General features: G+C 37.0%; 1 long non-coding RNA gene across 1 annotated transcript; it reads right to left on the bottom strand.

Moving 5' to 3' along the window:
• Positions 1-1,089: 1,089 nt before the first annotated feature.
• LOC127935259 (uncharacterized) lies at positions 1,090-16,356 on the bottom strand. Its single transcript, XR_008148048.1, has 3 exons — positions 15,546-16,356; positions 15,361-15,432; positions 1,090-2,011 (listed from the first exon to the last, which is right to left on the bottom strand). It is a non-coding gene; the product is annotated as an uncharacterized LOC127935259 (long non-coding RNA).
• Positions 16,357-16,677: the final 321 nt, after the last annotated feature.

Below are 16,677 nucleotides of genomic sequence, written 5' to 3' on the forward strand. Positions count from 1 at the left end.
ATATCCGACTACCACCTAGAGACTGTCCGGCTTTATCTGGAGTCAGACAGACCTGCCAGGTCCTCAAGTACACCAGTGTGCTCCTGTTGTCCATGCTTGCTTACACTATCAGCCACAGTGTGTTACGAGAGCAATTCTCCTTCCACTATCACACACACACAGCTTTACCTCATGGCTTCTAAGTGATTGCAACTGCATCACACACTCAAATAAAAAAAGCTCCTAACACATTCATGCAATGACCAGCCTCTCTGAGTTATTCAGCCTGTTAACCTTTCACCCTCATAAACCATGGAAGTCTGGAAACTCACCTCTTCAAAGCATGTCAAGGTGCACACCTGCTCCCTCTCTCCATTGAACAGATTTCCACACAGATTCTGGCTGTCTGAAGAATTCCTGTGAGACAGTGGAAAGGTCAGGGTTGTAAGTTAATAAAATATACATTTCCCTCAAAGTGTTGTGCATCCTGGCTTCTTACTCCCCACAGTAATTGCATTTTTGGTAGCAGTCAGCAATACTCTCCCCATCTCGCAGCTCCTGGAGGAATGTTGAGAGGAAACGAAGGCTAATAAAATGGCCCTCCGCATTCCGCCTGTTATCTCGCTGGCAAAAAGCATGTATTTTGCTGTTGCGAGGGCTTTGAAGCAGGTGGTGTATTGTGGTGTGTTGTACTGTGTGTGACATGGTGTGGACAGATCTGCCATACACATTAAGCATCTACAGCTCCTGCTGAGAACATGTTATCATGCCAGCCCATCACTGCTGTTTCCTCTCACCTAAAGAGCTACGTGAGTTGGGCCTCGGTATGGAATAGAGGTTAAAAAGAGGGAAAGGAAATCTCTGACATGTCTCTTACTTTCAGAATGTCTAGATATTGGACAGCATCTCATACATTGGGTATAGAAAAGAATAAGCCCCCTTTAAAATAATCACTTTTTTTTTTTTTTTTTTGCTTTGCAGCCTGAAATGAAGTCAGACACAGTTTTGGTTTTATTCCGCTGTATTTACTAAGTGCAACTTAATGACATCTAAGTGAAAGTGATTACACCAACATGTCAGGAAAAGGATCATCCCTTTGTGTCAGTATTTCATTGAATCAGCTTTTGCTTTAATAAGTGAAAGTGAATTGACTTGTGGCCAAGTATGGTGGCCCATACTTGGAATTTGTGCTCTGCATTTAACCCATCCTAGTGTACACACACACCAGTGGGGGTTTGGTCTCACCTCAGTAATGGTATAGATGGTGGAAGAGAGTGCTGGATATTCAATCTCCCCACAGACAATTACTGCCAGAACTGAGATTCAAATCCACAACCTTCAAGTTATCAGTCCAACGTCTCTACTAACTTTGCCAACTTTTCTTTGCAGAACTGCTCAAGTTCAGTTAAATTTAATAGGAGGCATTTGTGGGCTCCAGTCTTCAAGTCATTCCAAATATTTTCAATGGGGTTTAAATCTTGGCTCTGACTTGGCCATGCAAGAACCTTCATCTTTTTCTCTTTCTGGTCAGTTTTGCTGTATGCATTGAGTCATTGTCATGTTGGAAATAAACCTTCTTCCCATTGACAACTTTCTGGCAGAGGTGGTGAGAATTTGGGGGAATTTTCCTCATGAATTTGATGGTATTTTGCCTTGTCCATTTTTCCATCTTTTCTGACAAGTGCTCCAGTCACTGCTACAGAGAAACAGCCCCATAACAGGATAACATCACCTCCATGCTTTACTGTAGGAATGCATTTATTTGGATGGTGAGCTGTGTTGGATTTCCATCTGACATATCATTCGGTGCTGAGGGTCAAATAATTCAAGTCTCATCTGCCTCAGAATCTTTAAGGTGCATTTTGTCATGACTGCAGGTAGCCTTACTTGATGAGTGGCTTTTTTCTTGTAACCCTTCCATACAAGCCACATTTATGGAGAATTTGTGATCACATGCACACAATGACCATTCTTTGTCATGAATTCCTAGAGTTGTGACTTCTGGCTCTTTCATCCACTTTGGAGCAACATCCTGGTCCAGGAATGTAAAATACATACGTAAAAGTAAGTAAATGTAAATAAACAGAAAAATCAAGATTTAAGACAAAATATGAAGAAATGGTGCTGCTTAAAACAATAACCTACTGCTGACAGCATTTAAAGTGCACAGTGCATATTTTCAACACTAAACAGGCTTTATCTAATGTTTTGCCAAATCAGCTGCATAAGGCACAGAATTCTGTAGCTTTAAATGTGAGGAGGGATTTTGAGCTGATCAAAAATGGCTGTGAACTGTTAGCTTTAGTCATTGCATCTGCTCTGCCCACTTAACCCATGGGGTACAACATGTTGACATACTCAATACTTTCCTTTGTGAGATAACAAGTTTCAGATACATGCGATTCAATTTGAGAGACATAAAACCGGGTGATGCCAGATGTATGGCCTACTAACACCCCATTTCAATTGCACAAGCAGCAATAACTTTTCTTCTTATCTTTAACAACCCAGCAGATAACTTTAACAAAGAAGCTTACATTATGTCATTGCAGTAGCTAGCATGTATAACTTTTTTTAATTTCAAAGCAGGAAGGACATTCTGGAAATCAGACTATTGAGGTAATTAACATTAATAGGCATGTAAAAAAATGGCGGGGATGCAGTACTGCTAAATGTCTAACAACCTTTAATAGTTTCCCGACATCCATTCTAATGTTTGATGAATAGACAATTAATTTTTCTACTAGTATGTGCTTAATAAAAGTCAATGGCTTTTTGTGCTTCCTTGCTTCTGTAAGATGTATACAGTTACCAATAATGAATCACTTGTTCTAACCTTTATGAAAACAAATAACCATTATAAACCATTATCTACTTCCATTAAAAGCCTTATTGTTTTGAATCATGCGTATGCTGATACACACATGATCTAAGAAAAAGTGTCAACACTTATCTCTCAAACAGAAACCAACAGATTGATACATGGCTTAAAAAAAATCTGATCATTTTCTCATCTACACATTTCTGCATATGGCTTTTATTGCTTGAATCAGATAAGAAGGTCCTTGATTTCTCTTTTAAACTCAGTATCTAAATAAAGTACTGCTAATTCAAATCATAACACAACTTAATACAATTGCATAGAGGCATAAGTGTACCACATGACAGTAGAAAGAGGAGAAGAAACAGCACACAAACTTAATTTATGTTTTTGTTTATAAAGCGATGCAAGGAGTGCAAACATGAAAAAGTTATGGCGACAAGGGCAGAAGTCAAGACTTTCAATGAAAATGTACTTAACTATCAGTCTGTTCCTTATACAAAGCTATCACGTGGCTTTAAATGTGCTAGCATTAACACAGTGCAGTACTGCAATACTCTCCTGACTGTTAGTTCTCATGAATAGTCTGACTAGACTGCAAATTATCCATAAGTGCTTACTAAGAACAGCAGCACAGCATACATTACATTGGTTTTATACATGAAATTGCTTATTTGGTTTCCCATAAATTTTAGACTTGATTTGAAATGTTTATGGTGTGCTCTCAATGTGCTTACACATACAGTACATGCATATCCAATATGCTTATGTGACACATTTTCAGTAAACTTATGGTTTTTACTGGCCTGTTACTTTTCAAGTATATAAATGTAGATTTAACAGGGATGCAGGTTTAAGTTTGCATAATACCATCTCAATCTTTCTTCATCTGTAAAAGACTCTTTAAAATAGCATTCAGTGTCTTCATTACTCATTTTAGAAACTTAACACTCATCTTAGATATGTAACATTTATGTATTGTGTATGTGTGTATTCATTTAATATCTATTACGATACTTGTCAGTTTATTGATACTTAATTCTCCATCCATCCATTCATTCATTACTTGCTGTAGATTATTATTTTTTTTTCCTATTTGCAATGCTTGATGTGTTGAATAGACACATGCACCATTTGCACTGAAGGAGCTGTTTAAAGTTTGAATTGATGTTTAAACCTTGAGGAAATGAGGCCAATAGCTTGATTGTTCAGACAGACGCAGATTGTTAATAAGGTAAAAAGAACATTTGTAAGAGACTGTAAGCCTGAAAAGAGCCAACAATTAAAGGGTTTGTTTCGAGCACTTGGCTTGTCATCTTACATTAAAGTTGCTTGCCAAGTTCTTTGGTTGGTTTCATTTTTATTTGGCTGAGAGAGGCAGAAACCACAATCATTTGTGTCAGTTTAAGTCGACAGAGGTTCAGTTGAACTTCCAAAGGCACAATAGATTTACAGACTTTTAACAGGGCAGATGAAGTCAGAATCTGAAAGGTGTTCATTGGCTAAGCAATTTTCACACTCTCCATTTTGACTGACTTCCAAGATCTGAAGTAGATTTGCATTTCCCAAAGGAAATGCTAGTGCAGTCACTTTGCTCTGGAATGCTTAGGTTTCAGGCTTTGATTCACAAAATAAAATACCACATAAAAGTTAGATAACAGATTGAATGGATAACACTTATGCACACAAAACACATAACTTTGCAGTGTAAAGACAGCTTTAGATGATTAATGGATGCAGGAAGAACCAAGAATTCAGTGTGAAATCTAAAAAGTGCAAAAAAAGGACACTTCGCAACAGTGTGCTTTTTTTTTAGCAACTTCTATACGGAAATAAATTTTCCCTGTTATTTCTTAAATATGAATTTCAGGAAATTCTTCAATCAAGAGTTTAAATCCATGAACAGAGCCATGAAACACCTGAAAAATCAATGAGAAATGGATGTATGCACTTCTCTTATGAGGGAACGAGTCCCATCGATCATATGAAATGACAAAAGAAAAAAAAGACAATACACCAAAACTATTGATTTATAGAGACTGGTTACACAGTAAGTGCACAAGAATAGATTTTGCAGTTATTACAAAGTGTTCACATATACAAATATGTAAGAAGCTATATGAGAATTGCAGAAAGACTGATTTAATAAAATGCTCCATTGGAGTGGACAGTGACTGCTGACCTGCTTCATCATGGTTCATTTACAACAATTCTTTGATCGGTGGATATTTCTCCTACAGTTTCTTGGTAGTTCTTTAAATGGAATCTGGATAAAATATATTATAAAAATAATATAAAACGCAGTGGCTCAGTGGTTCATGTAGGTTATCTACAAACCGGAAGGTTGGTGGTTCAATCCCTGGCTCCACCTGAACAAGTGTCGAGGTGTCCTTGAGCAAGACCACTGCCATCAATGTGTGAATGGGTGAATGTGAGGCAGCTTGTAAAGTGCTTTGGATGGCCATGTGGTCTGCTGAAAATGATATATTACATGTTAGATGGCTGAGACAGGCAATTTACATCAGTTTAAAATGCATAAACTCATAGTGGGTTACTTTTCAAAAGGAACGAGGAATAAAACAAATTAGAGGCTATAATAATCCAAATGGGAAACAGAGCACATGGAAGACATCCTAGAACCAACAAACACAAACTGAAAGGACTAGGGCTTATAAAGACAGGATAATTGGGGAAACACAGGTGCATAGAATAACTAGTTAACAGGGGCTCGGAACATGTGGAGGGAAAACACAATATAATGACTCCAGGAGCGTGAAAATGAATAGGAATATTTTTTTATTTTTTTTATGTCATCACTAAACACTTGCTTTTAAAATCTATTAGTCTGAAGATACAAAGAAAGTACAACTATATACAGTACAGACCAAAAGTTTGGAAACATTAATATTTTTAATTGAATTTTTTGAAAGAAGTTCTTCTGCTCATCAAGCCTGCATTTATTTGATCAAAAATACAGAAAAAAAACAGTAATATTGTGAAATATTATTACAACTTAAAATAATAGTTTTCTATTTGAATATAAAATATTTTATTCCTGTGATGCAAAGCTGAATTTTCAGCATCATTACTCCAGCCTTCAGTGTCACATCCAGTCTATCACATAATCATTTAGAAATCATTCTAATATTCTGATTTATTATGAGTGTTGGAAACATTTCTGCTGTTTAATATATTTGATGAATAAAATGTTAAAAAGAACTGCATTTATTCAAAATAAAAAAAAAATTATAATAATTTAAATTATAATAATATATTTTCTTTACTATCACTTTTTATCAATTTAACACATCCTTGCTGAATAAAAGTATTGATTTTATTTAAAAAAAAGAAAGAAAGAAAAATCACTGACCCCAAATTTCTGACCGGTAGTGTATATTGTTATAAAAAAATATTTATAGTTTAAAAACATAGCTTCTTTTTTTTTTTTTTTTATCAAAGTATCCTAAAAAACTATCACATGTTCTGAAAATTATTAAGCAGCAGAACTGTTTCCAACTTTGATAATGTATTATCATATTATAATGATTTCTAAAGGATCATGTGATAATTATCCTAAAAATTCAGCTTTGCATCACAGAAATAAATGATAATTTAAAGTATAATAAATTTAAAAACAATAATTTCAATTGTAATAATATATCACAATATAAAACATTTTTCTGTATTTTTGATCAAATAAATGCAGGCTTGATGAGCAGAAGAAACTTTCAAAAACATTAAAAATAGTAATGTTTCGAAACTTTTGGTCTGTACTATATATATATATATATATATATATATATATATATATATATATATATATATATATATATATATATATATATATATATATATATATATATATATATATATATACAGACCAAAAGTTTGGACACACCTTCTCATTCAAATAGTTTTCTTTATTTTCATGACTATGAAAATTGTAGATTCACACTGAAGGCATCAAAACACAATTTAACACATGTGGGATTATATACATAACAAAAAAGCGTGAAACAACTGAAAATATGTCATATTCTAGGTTCTTCAAAGTAGCCACCTTTTGCTTTGATTACTGCTTTGCACACTCTTGGCATTCTCTTGATGAGCTTCAAGAGGTTGTCACCTGAAATGGTCTTCCAACAGTCTTGAAGGAGTTCCCCGAGAGATGCTTAACACTTGTTGGCCCTTTTGCCTTGTGTCTGCGGTCCAGCTCACCCCTAAACCATCTGGATTGGGTTCAGGTCCGGTGACTGTGGAGGCCAGGTCATCTGGCGCAGCACTCCATCACTCTCCTTCTTGGTCAAATAGCCCTTGATGCCTTCAGTGTGACTCTACAATTTTCATAGTCATGAAAATAAAGAAAACTCTTTGAATGAGAAGGTGTGTCCAAACAAATATATATATATATATATATATATATATATATATATATATATATATATATATATATATATATATATATATATATATATATATATATATATATATATACATATACACCTGCTTGTCAGAGAAGATTATATTTTTCATCTGTGATTGCTAACTTTCTTAATTTCAGTATTGCTTCTTGACAGTGTAAGACTTCATCTGCTTTATCGGTTCTGAGCAGTAAAAAAAATGGCTCAACAAGAATCAACAAAATCAGAAGGGATTATTCACATTTGACAACATGTCACTCTGTATTTGACAGGACAATGCAAGGACATATTGCGAGTCAAAGTACAAACAAAAATCCCCACATCCTCCTGCTAGCCATTTACCCACAATACCGTCTGCGCCGAAATAGAAAGAATACCATGCTGGCTGGTTAGCTGAAGGTAAGAGGAAGAATCATGGCATGCTAGAGTTCTCCCACTGAGAGGGCAGAACCAAGACTGTTTCTTTTAACTGCTTTTTCTTTCTTCTGTTTCTTTTCTAGTAAAAATTCTCTTTTTTCCTTTTGTCTGTATAGTACATCCAGGGGGTTCACTCTGCATGGTGGTAGTTGGTCTTTTCACTATGTTCTAAATAACTTTCTCTAACCATGTTCTTTTTATCCATTAAATGGCTGGGTTTTCTTCTTTCCGCTCACTACCCTATTTCACTAGCCTGTTCATACTTTTCACAAAACTGTTACTTGCATTGAACAATGAAATCCCCATCATTCCGCTGCCTTTATTCCCCTTGGTGGCACTTATCAGTCATCAAGCAGTAAGTAACAGGGTCTTGTTCATTAAAACTCAGGCGTCAGTGGCAGGTCTAAGAAACATACTCTGAATAAAAGCCATTACAAGCCACCCTCTGAGGAGCCAGTACAGAACAAGTGGCTCTCTGAAAGAAGAGAGCAAGAAAGTCGCAATACAAGTGAAATCTAGATGGATGGATAGATGGATGAATGGATATCAGTCACAAAAATGCATGGAAAGTTTGTGACGATTGTGTTCAGTGAGACACAGGAGAGAGAGAGATCCAATCGCAGGTATGTTTATTAAAGGGTAATCCAAATCGTGGTCAAAAACACAAGCCAAGGTCAAAACTAAAAAGGCAGTCCAAAACAAACAAAGGAAAGGGACAGGAAAGGGTACTTGGAAACGAGGGGTCTCGGAAGGCGAGAAGACAAAGGAGAATCTCGGAGGACGAGAAGGCTGTATACACAAAAGGTAAGGACTCCATACAAACAACAGGAAAAGACTGGTAATTATAGGGAGGCTAATGACAATAAAGTGAATGCACCTGGTGCAATTAGCAGGAGTGCAATTACTGTGATGACAGGACAAGACTAGTGGAATTCTAGTGCCTACGTTGAAGTGCCTAAGGGGAAGTGAGCCCACTAGTGGACACCCAGGAAAACAGAGACTAGACAGCGTGACAAAGTTCCTCTGCACTGCAACATAAGGATCACAAGTCTCCACCATGTGAGATAGTGTGTTCATTTGCTCGTGTGAACCCTGAGTCCAGATATGGAGCTGTGCAAAGTGAAGGATGACTGCACTACAAGGTTGTAATTTAACTGTCACAATAAATATGGCTATATGTGGCACTACCTATCAGTTTATGAAATCCCCATCTTTCCTCTGCTTTTTTCCCATCAGTGACGCTCATCAGTCGTCAGGCAGTAAGTAACAGAATCTTGTTCATTAAAACTCAGACGTCAGTGACAGGTCTAAGAGGCATACTCTGAATATAAGCCATTAAATGCCACCCTCTGTAGAGCCAGTACAGAACAAGTGGCTCTCTGAAAAAGAAATAGCATTAAAAAGTAAATAAATTGAAAAGGGGCATGAAATGAGGGAGAGAGAAAGAACAGAGTGGGTAAGTGAGTGAAGAGAAGTGTGCTTATGGGCTTACTTCTGCTTCTATGGTCAGCCAAAGACAAAGTCATGCCTAAAGTCTAATTTTTCAGTAAAAACCTATTACACGGGATGCCATGACTAATTTAATTAACTTTTATTTCAGTTCATAAGAAGTATCTATTATTGTCAAGTAAGTTTTATTTAAAATTATTCCCATATAAACTGTTATAAAATTTTATACCAGTATCGTCCCTCAGAACCGCTAATGTAATAAGTCTAGGCAAGCAATTGTGGATTCATAGTTTTGTGCTCATCCTCCAAGTGAACATTTATCTGAGTCCGTTGCGAATGACAAAGAGACTGAGGTTGTTATGTCTGTTTTGGGGTTTTGTTTCATGTTCTTGTTTTCATTTTCGTTTTCGTTCTTATTTCAGGGTTGCCAACTCTCTTGCATTTGGCGTGACACTCACGCTTGGACTTCCGCGTGAGATTGATACTGAAAGCGTGAGTGTCACGCCAGATGTGTGAGAGTTGACAACCCTGGTTATTTCGTTGTTTGATTGCTGTTTGTGTCAAGCTTTCCTTGCCCTCTTGTATTCCTGCTATTGGTTCCTCTGTTCAGTTTGTCATGTTCTGATTGGTTATCTTGTTCATTGTGTCATGTTCTGATTGGTTGTCTTAATCTTGGGACGGCAGTGGCTCAGTGGTTCATGTAGGTTGTCTACAAACTGGAAGGTTGGAGATTCAATCCCTGGCTCCACCTGAACAAGTGTCGAGGTGTCCTTGAGCAAGACACCTAACCCCAGCTGCTCCTGTCAAACTGGATGGTGCAGGGCTGACACCACCGCCGGCGGTGTATGAATGTGTGAATGAGAGGCAACTTGTAAAGTGCTTTGGATGGCCATGGGTCTGTTGAAAGCGCTATATAAATGCAGTCCATTTATCATTTTAGTCACGTGTCTTGTTTCCCATTGGTTAGTTCATGTCATGTGACCCTCATTGTCTGTATAAGTAGCTATGCCATTGCCTTGTTCCCTGTTGTGTATTGATGTTGTAACCTGCTGTTGGGGAATCTATAGTCTGTTTATCTGTACATTTACATTTAATCATTTAGCAGACGCTTTTATCCAAAGCGACTTACAAATGAGAACAATAGAAGCAGTCAGGTCAACAAGAGAACAACAAGAGTATACAAGTGACAAGACAAGTCTCAGTTAGTCTAGTATAGAACGCATAGCCAGGTTTTCTTTTCTTTTCTTTTTTAAATAAATGAAAAGACAAGAAAAGAAGGAAAAGTGCTAGCGTTAGTTAAATTAAGAAAAAATAATATACTATGTAGAGTCACAATTACAAGAAACTGTTGTAATAATGGAATATAAAGTTGTACATTATACAATATATGAGATATAAGTTCACAGTTACAAGAAACTGACAATACAATGGATGGATGGATGGATGAATGGATGGATGGATGGATATCGGTCACACAACTGCATGGAATGTTCCTTTGCACTGCATCACAAGGAAAGTCTCCACCATGTGAGGTAGTGTGTTTATGTGCTCGTGTGAACCCTGAGTCCAGATATGGAGCTGTGCAAAGTGAAGGATGACTGCACTACAAGGTTGTAATTTAACTGTCACAATAAATATGGCTATACGTGGCACTACCTATCAGAGCGCATGGCCTCAGCACTTAATATAGGCACAAGGGAAGACAGGATGCCGTGTGTTAGTTGATCTGGAAAGCATAGGGAGATAATAGCTTAGTCTGGAATTAATGTCATGGCACTAAAATTGACACAGCTGTTCGACACCATGCGAGTTGGCCAATGATTTGGCACTCTGGTTAAAGAAGTGGGAAAAGGCTGGAGGGAGGATATTATGATGTCTGGAGTTAATAAAAAATGACTATTCTGGCATTCGTGGAATTTAGAACATTTTTACTCTATGTTTTCAAGCACCCTGAGGTTTTTTGGAATTCATAAATATGCATTTAACTTTCACCCCCTAGAATCAGTAATACAGTTCTATTAAGGTAAAAAATTATAAATACTTTAAGAAACAATATAAAACGACTTCAGTGAAGAACAGCATGAACAACCAAGCACTTGACAGATGCATTATGTGCACTACTCACAAACTGTTAAGGTTGTCATTCAAAAGGAAAAAATATATATATCTGCATATAGTTGAGTTGTTTTAACATTGAGATTTGAATGTTTCAAAAATTACTGAATTTTTTTTTTAATTAATAAAAACCAAAACAAAAAAAGAAAACGTGTCCAGAAAAATTTAAAGTTACAATGGCATCTAATGGCCCTTTTCCACTACACAGTACCAGCTTGCCTCAACTTGACTCGACTCGCCTTTGGTTTTCCACTGTGTAAAAGTTGTACCTGTACCTGCTTCCCAGGTACTTTTTTCGTATCACCTCCGGCGAGGTTCTGAGCAGGATGAGGCGATACTAAAATGTGACGTGAAAACACGGCAAACTGCTGAATGGTCAGAGAGAATCGTCACTATTCACTGCTTCATCATTGCACGCGCCAGACAGAGTATCCTGAAAACCCCCCGCCAACAGTGTTTCGTTTTGCTGCCCTCAGCCGCTCCAGAAACATGGTTTGTCTTCTTGCTATGAGAAACAGCCACATGCACTCGATTTCCTCCATTGTCCTGTGTGTGGGTAGCGGGTGTGTGTCACGTGGAAGATTACTTCACGGCAGTTTCCTGCGGTGTTGCTATGATGACCAGATAGTATTGTGGAGGTACTACCTGCAATGGAAAACAGAGCGAAAAGCGAGGCGAGTCGAGTAGAGTCGAGTTGAACTGGTACTAGTAAAGGAAGAGCGGCATTAGAGTAAAATTTTTAGTAAACATATTGTGACTGGTCGGCTGCCTACCTCCTAATTATCATCACCACCCTGTCCCTTAATCGCCGCCTTCACCACTATACAAATAAACTCGAATTGAATACACACAAACCATGGGTCACCAGAGGGGTGGGATGTTGATCAGTTGATCACCAATGAGAGCATTTGGGGTGGGCCAAACATGTGTCTACATCGAACATGAGCGGCTCGATGCAACAAAATCTGATGTAGACACGATGCAACCACACATTTACACTGCATTCATCTGCAGAATGTTACAGCTCCAGCTAGGTTTTATTTTGTCCTTCATGCGGTGCCAACTCACAGCAGGAGTATTTCAGGAGAAAAGTGACAAGATTCACGAGATCACATGATTTGCCTGTCCGACGTTGTTTTTCTTGATTGTGTTCTTACATGGCTACGTTTGCTAAATGTTTGTTTTATCCACTTTAATTCTGATTGTAGTTGTATTTATTTCTATGTCCTACTTTGTTGTGCTGTAGACTAAAAAGTTAATACAAATTAAAAGTCCAGTTATGAGTGATAGCTATGCGTAATAGTCATCTAAAATACGTCCTCAGTTATCTTGTATCTATATTTCACATACCATTTATAGTGATGTGAAATACAAGAGTCAGCGCAGGGTGTTTATTTTGAAATTGACAGGATTTTTATTTTATTTTTTTGTGTTCCTACAGTAGTACTTTTAAAGTAAAAGTGTGCAATACACTACTTTTGAATTCATTATTGAACTTTGCGCAAAACAATGCGATTAATCACAGAATTGTTTCTGTGTTCACTCCTGTTTAGTTACCATGACAATTCATTAGCTCCACCACCTTGTTACCTGGTTCCCCTGTGTATATATATTTACCCCTACCCTGGGTTTTTATGCTTGTTTGTTAATTGTTGTTTGCTATAGATGTTCTTGCTTTTGTCTTCTATTTCACTCCAGCTCTGTTTCTTGGTGCACCAGTGTTTTTCACCTTCTGTTAATAAATTCTGCTTGCACTAGGATCCGCCTCATCTTGCCTTTGTCCCAGAATTACAATAATGTTATAGATAAAATATACACTACAGTTCAAAACGTTTGTAGTTGATAAGATTTAAAAATATCTCTTAAGTTCACAAAGGCTGCATCTTTGTTTGGTCTTCCAAAAGTTGACACAACTAGAAATCAGTGGTTGAGTTGTATTTACAACACTGTTCCAGAACAGTTCAACCCAAAAATTCAGACGTGTGCAGTACATTTTACGGAGGACTGTTTCCTGATTCTGAGAGTAGCTTAAAATGCCGGCTATGCAAAGGTTGTACAATTTTTGTTTACACAGCATAATTCGCAATGCAACGTGTAAAAATGCCGTATACTGTAAGTCATTATAATCTGTAATTATGATGCAATAAATGCCTTGTTTGTAATGGGTTTTATTGGTTTTGTCTTGTCGCACTGGGACACATGGTATCACAGTATGGTAAGGGGTGTAACACTTTCGTCACATGCTTGAGGTAAAAAATTTGCTTATATATAAGGTTGTTTTTTTTGTTTTTTTGCCCACAAGCACAACTTTTTATTTTGAACAGCTTGCAAGCCCCTCCATATGTTATTCAGAATGCACATTCAATTACATCTCAAACTGAACAAATGAAGCTTAGTCGGAGAACAGATTTAGCAAGTATGAGCCTTGGCAAGCTAAGTGCTCAGCTGTACAAGACAAACACTGTACTCACTGCAAGATCCAAAAGCAGTCCTGATAAAACAAAATAGAAGTACGGATTTCAATCATTTTGAAGAGACTCTTTTTTTTCTTTCTTTCTTTTTCTTTTTTTTATTTATTTATTTATTTTTGTAATGCAGAGTTATGCTGCTTTCCTGATTGTCACAAAAGTTATTGTATGAAAGTGCACAAGTCATATAAAGCACTTGTAATATACTTTAATGGTGCTTTTGCATTTTTTTGCAGGTCGACAATGTCATTATAATTAAAGTAGGCCTTTCTTTTGTATCCAGATACTCTCAGAATCCCATGTCTAGATACGTCCTTCAAAATCCCACGCATGTACTAGCACACATAATGGACAGAGTCTGTTCCTAGACCTAAGTAAGATCCCTCACCAATGAAATATTAATCAATAATTGAATCCTTCACTCTGCAGTCCTGCTGGGGTTAAGATAGGAGGCTGTCTTATTGACAGAGCCTCACTAGAGTGAATATCTACCTGAGAAAGTGACAGGTAAACAACATCTGAAATATTCAACAAACTCCACAGAGGAGGGGAGGTGGAAGCCACTGGATTGTGACACAGCAGACAGACATACCACGCACACATCATTAACAGGTGGGATTCCAGCTTCCCAACTGTCCACAAGATGCTGACAGTGTATACCGATCCATGAGCAGAAAGTTAAGGCTTCAAGATTCATGGTGACACTGTATGGTTTCTAGAAATTGTCAAACTGAAGTTGAAACTGAGATGGGAAAATGACCCAAACTAAGTGCATCTACACAAAGTGAAAACTCACTGACATATGCAGGGTACAGCAATCTAGGTGACATGCAAGGACAAAAATAAACACTAACAACTGTGTGTGGGACATTTACAATAATAATAATAGCTGTTGTTGTTGTTAATTGTGTTTATATTATGATTATTACTATGATTATTAATAAAATAGCAATTTACATCAAATGTAAAACACAAATACACATTAATTATGTGCAGGACATTATTATTATTATTATTATTATTATTATTATTATTATTATTATTATCATCTAAATGATAATTAAAGCTCTGCTGTGCAGGGCTCTGGTGACCATGTGTGGGCATTATAACTAGCACAACTCATTTACAGACAACTCTATTAGGGACAATTCACAAAAACTCAATTAATTAGTATGATAGCATGCGGTTATGTCTGTAATTAATCCACATCGACAGCTGTTAAGTTGTGGAAATGCAAAGATTTATAATTTTCAACATTTGTTTTTGCTTAACTAATTCTGTTTTATTTGTTTTCTTGGCTCTTTGTTTTAGAGTGTTTTATTCTGGCAGATATTTATTGTATAATATTCTCCAATGGTTCATCCCAAATGCTTGTTTTTATCTCTTTTCTCAAACTGGAAGAACTAGACATTTCTGTGCCACTACTTAATTTAGGTCATGTCAGAGGAAGAATTGCTTCAAAGAATTGCAATAAATATTGTGCATTTTCATCTAACAGACCAACTACTTCCACTGTAACGTGGAGGTCTGCAACTCTTGGCTCTTGTCCTCCAGGCTACATGTCAGCCGGGCTCTGACTGACACATACTTGCTCTGCCCCTGAGCTCTCTCCTTGTCTTCACCTTGACGAAAAAGCCTGACAGTGCCCATCAGAGCTCAAGGAGGAAGAAGCGAGATGGAGCCTTCTCACCTGGCTCTGCTCTTCCTTCAGTTCCTCCCACTCTCCTTCCTCTTCCTCTGGCGATGACTCCCAAGGGCTCTGCTGTTGTAGACAGAATAGGATACACCTGTAAGCAGGTGAGGTTGGCTCAGCGCTCCCCAGAAACAGATATTAATGGTCAAACAGGGCTGTGGTGTGCAGAGATGCTGACTTACAGATGCTGAAATCTCGATCACAAGGAAAACCATGCTTTGCATCCACAGTACTGTGTCACCCTCTGCTTGTCTCTGGTTTCACCACGTTGTTTTTGCATTGAATGACTGAGAAACTTTTTAGTTGGCCAGCATTTTTAAGAGGAAGCAGAGAATCTGAGATACATGAGTCAAGGAAAGCAGGCAATGAAACTACAGTATATATCTACAAGCTAATGTGTGTTATTAGTAATTGATTAGATTCTAGGCAGGCAGACAGGGATCAAAATAGAGTTTAGCATGACAGAGTAGCATGCTAATTCAGTGAAAAAAAAAAAAACTAAAATGTAAAAAAGTTATTGCCATTTTTAGTGTAGTTTTTAACTATTCTGACAACCAACTGCCAGTTTTATTTAGTAAAAACAACAGAGATCATCATTAGAATGATTTATCGATATAACGAATGGTAAAATGATAGAGAGCCTGAAAGATCAATAGATCAATAAACAAGCAGAACAACAGTATGATGGGGTACCAGATTAAACTTATTGTTGTAAATTAACTTGATAATCAGATCAGTTTGATTGAATTAATCATACTTGTTTGTTTGTTGTTTTCATTGTTGTTGTTCTTAAATTTCTTTTCTTCTTTTTTTTTTTCTTTTTTTGTGAACTGTATCAACAACCAGCAACAATTTCATAAACTGCACCGAGGAAAAGCTAGGGCTAATGTCAAGCTTTTTTTCCCCAGAATAACTTTCTGACTTTAGAAGACTCCATATAATGCATGAGTCATAGAGACCACTTTTATGATTCTTTTATAACGATTGTGCATCTTTCCGGTCTCCATTCGTGGTATAGAGAAGATTGATTTCTTTAGAATCTCCGCTTTTGTGTTTCAGCAAGAAAAGAATGAAAGAGAGAAAATCATACATGTTTGGCTCTCTGTATTCCTGCTAGATTTCAAACTGACCCAGCATTCTCCATCATTCAAATGCTTCATCAGAGCTTTCTATAGTGCGTAAGTGCCCCAAGAAGCACTCGTTTCCACCTGTCTGAGGAAGAAAGAAGAAAGTGTCACAATAAATAACTTTTTTTTTTTTTTTTTTTTGAGAGAGAATCTTTTAAAGTCTTAGAGAATTTTTGGCACTGGCAAA

Source organism: Carassius gibelio, chromosome A19 (assembly GCF_023724105.1).
Source record: "Carassius gibelio isolate Cgi1373 ecotype wild population from Czech Republic chromosome A19, carGib1.2-hapl.c, whole genome shotgun sequence".
Classification (NCBI taxonomy): Eukaryota; Metazoa; Chordata; class Actinopteri; order Cypriniformes; family Cyprinidae; genus Carassius; species Carassius gibelio.